The sequence below is a fragment of the Panulirus ornatus genome, chromosome 14 (genome assembly GCF_036320965.1).
Source record: "Panulirus ornatus isolate Po-2019 chromosome 14, ASM3632096v1, whole genome shotgun sequence".
NCBI lineage: Eukaryota > Metazoa > Arthropoda > Malacostraca > Decapoda > Palinuridae > Panulirus > Panulirus ornatus.
In genome coordinates, this window is record NC_092237.1 from 5,092,305 (window position 1) to 5,096,118 (window position 3,814).

General features: G+C 34.1%; 1 protein-coding gene across 3 annotated transcripts in view; it reads right to left on the reverse strand.

Annotated features, from left to right (window-relative positions):
• Window positions 1–3,388, reverse strand: part of LOC139753205 (dnaJ homolog subfamily B member 9-like) — a 27,811-nt gene extending 24,423 nt beyond the window's left edge. The window contains exon 1 of one of the 3 annotated variants that reach the window (XM_071669420.1): window positions 3,087–3,356. The gene's annotated coding sequence lies outside the window, so the exon portion shown is untranslated. Of the gene's footprint in view, window positions 1–3,086 lie in introns of all 3 variants that reach the window. The other 2 variants (XM_071669419.1, XM_071669418.1) reach the window with 2 other exon arrangements.
• Window positions 3,389–3,814: the final 426 nt, after the last annotated feature.

Sequence of the window (3,814 nt, forward strand, 5' to 3'; positions counted from 1 at the left end):
AAATTTTAAGAAAATTATGAAAAAGACATCTGTTCAATTTGTCATAATACAGCACAGCAAATCTTATCCTACTAGTTATGTATATAGTTTACACCATTCCTACTTAATGTGATAGCACTACCATGGTTGTCTCACAAAATCATCTCCAAACTCCAGAGCTCAAACGACTGTACCATATTCCAGTAAACTTTCACCAAAGTAAACTGCTGAAACACGTGTTCATTCCTTTACCATTTTAATGAACTTAGATTTCTTTAAGTGTACCCAAATTCCCAAAATATCCTGTGAGGCTAGTCTAATGAACAAACAAGTTCAGAATCATTAAATAATTCAGTAATGAAAATAAATAACATTCCAAATGTATGCAATGTGACAATGGCTTTGAAGTTTAGATATCAAGCTCGGAAAATACAATAAAACCACCCAAACCCAAGACTAACTGGCGTGTGTGGGTACTGGGTTGGGCAGAGATAAATCCTGTACCATGTTTTACATGTAATCATGTAATCAAATTTTTCATAAGGTCTTTTGAGGTAATCATCTTAACCAAGAAGTATCTTACTCAGACCTACTTTATATTTCAAAAGCATCCAAGTGACATGAACTACAACAAACAGGGAAAAATTTCTTATAAAACCTAATCAATTATACATTTCTTACGAGTTTTTGTTACTTTCATAATTAAAGTACGAGATACATTCAATCTTTAATTCTGAATCTTCCTACTGGTGTAAGTGAAAAGTTGAAATCATGGAGGATATTCCTGAAAAACTGAATTTCTGCATTAGGGCAAGAGAGGACATTCATGGAAAATCCATCATCTTACACTCAATCCACAACTTTGTCCTGAACATCTGAGCATGCTGTTGTATTTCAACAATAATGATAAAACTGCAAACCATATACAGTAAGGCATAAAAAAAAAATCATTACCAAAGAAACCGAACACAGTAAACTACTATCTGATGAAACAGCTGCTACAGCAGATCAGATGCTTTCCCACAAGTATGTCACTTATGCATAAATTATCCAAACCATAAAAAAATGAAAAACATGAAAATGTCTTTAGAAAGTAACAACATAACTCCTAACCTTAACAAAAGAACAAAACACATGAGCCTTTAGAAAGTAATACCCCTTAACTGTAACAAAAAACAAAACATGTGAACAAGAATCTTTAGAAAGTGATAACATATCCCCTAAATGTAACAAATGAACAAAACACATGAAAAAAGTCTTTAGAAAGTAATAACCCCTCTATGACAAAGAATAAAACACATGAAAAATTCTTCAGAAAGTGAAAAAATAACCCACTAACTTTAACACAAGAACAAAACGCATGAAAATAGTCTTTGGAAAGTAATAACGTAAACCTTAACTGTAATTAAACAAAATGCGTGAAAAATTGTCTTTAGAAAGTGACAACATATCCCCTAACTGTAAAAAAAGAACAAAAAACATGAAAAGTCTTTAGAAAGAAATAAAACATAACCCCTAACAGTAACAAAAGAACAGAACACATGAGAGTCTTTAGGGAGTGATAACATAACCCTTAACCATAACAAAAGAACAAAACACATGAAATGTCCAATAAAACATAACCCCTAACCATAACAACAGAACAAAACACATGAAAAAAGAGTCTTTAAAAAAATGATAATATAACCCCAAACTGTACCAAAACAAAACATATGAAACGTCTTTAATAAATAATAACATACCCCTAACCAAATGAATAGAACAAAACACATAAAGTCTTTAGGAAGTGACAACATAGCCACTAATAGTACCAAATATCAAAACACATGAAAAAATCTTTACGAAGTGATAACATAGCCACTAATTGTACCAAATAACAAAACACATGAAACGTTTTTAGAAAGCAACATAACCCCTAACTATAACAACAGAAGAAAGCATGACAAAAATAGAAAACACATGAAAAAGTCTTTAGAAAGTGATAGCTAAGCCTCTAACCGTAGCAATAGAAGACACATGAAAAAGTTTTAGAAAGTAATATAACCCCTAACTGTAACAGAACATAGCACAAGAAAAGTCTTTAAAAAGTGATAACATGGCCCCTTACGGTAACAAAAAAACAAAACACTTGAACTGTATTTAGAAAGTAATAACAACCCCTACCTGAAACAAAAGAATGAAGCACATGAAAAGTGTCTTTAGAAAGTGATAACACAGCCCCTAACCATAACAAAATACTTGATATGTCTTTGGAAAGTGATAACATAGCCCCTAACCATAACAAAACACTTAAAATATCTTTAAGAAGTGATAACATAACCCCTCACAGTAACAACAGTACAGAGCACATGAAGAGTCTTTAGAAAGTAATAACACCTGAACATAAAAAAAGAGAACATGAAAAATGGTTTTTTAGAAAGTATTAACATACCTTAAACAAACAATAAATTGAAATACTACATAGTAGCAGAGTAACAATGTGTGGTGGTCGGCCTACAAGCAGAAAAACTCTAAAAAGGCATTTTGGATAAGGTAGAGGAAAAACAATTTTCCACAAAGTCATAATGAATAAATTCGTCAAACAAATGTGGTCTACATCATTTACTTTTGCGTCCCCTTTCATTAATTAAGGATTTTGCCATTCTTAGTGCAATGGGAGGGAGTCTGGAGGTGGGGGGGATAATGCACAAATTGAGTTATTTGACATGCTTTATTATAGTTAAGCAATCAATAATGCATTGGCTCATTAACCACCTTAAGACGACTATGAATGGGTCGTCAGGTGGGCAAGCCAGCCAAGCTGGCGTCTACAGCAAACGCGCCCTCTGACCTTATAACAAGTTAAGTAAGTCTTGAGTGAAAGGCGAAAAAAAAAAAAAAAATTGAGAACATGAAGATACCCACAACTCGTGTGGGAATAGAAACACAATCAATGACAAATGGCAACGCCCTGGGCAGATCACGAGATTCCCATAAAACTATAGACCTGGGGTTTTCCTATACAGCAAGCATATTCCCTTTCCAAAACTGAACATATTCAATATGTCATACAAGCAATACCTTAAGGGATATACAGGAGTTTATAATCATGGAGAGTTAGTACTTACCGAAATCTTTGGCCGAGAATTGCACTGTATCAAATTGGCCCCCCAAAAATCTCAACTGTCCCGTGTAGTCTGATGTGGACCAACGGAGGCGAAACAAGACGTCTTTTCTTATTCCCAGTGATTCCTGGTGTTCTGTTGGGCTACCTTCTGGACACTCGTCTACCCTTCGTCAGTCCTGACCAATCGACTACGAAGATGACGATGTAGTACTTAAGCAAACGTGTACCGTGTTCTGCTAGTCTGTTCACCGTGTCTCGGTTTTCGAGAGTAACAAAGATGATTTCACTATCAAGCTTTCCAATTCGTTCGGTCACCAGTCTCACATCATCTGTATCACTCCAAGTAAATGCATATCGACATAATTTGTCCTTATAAAAGAATATCCAAGAAGGGAATTGTATTTGTAAACCTATAGAATAAGTGGTTATTCGTCCTGGGATTGGAGTAATTGCGATATATAAATTCTTTTCTCGTACTTAACATTATGAAGTATTTTAAGACAATAAAATAGTTTTGCAAGTGAGCACTCAGGTCTACACTAGTACACTAGCCTGTTCTTGATTGGCTAGACCTCTGTGACATCATACAGCGGGCTGTATAAACTAGTAACATGGATTTTTATTATACAAATTATGTTGACACGGTAAAAAAACTAAATGCTGTAAACATTTAATTCCAAAGACATGATAACCAGATTCTTCATGTAGAATACTGAGCTAATCTTAAAA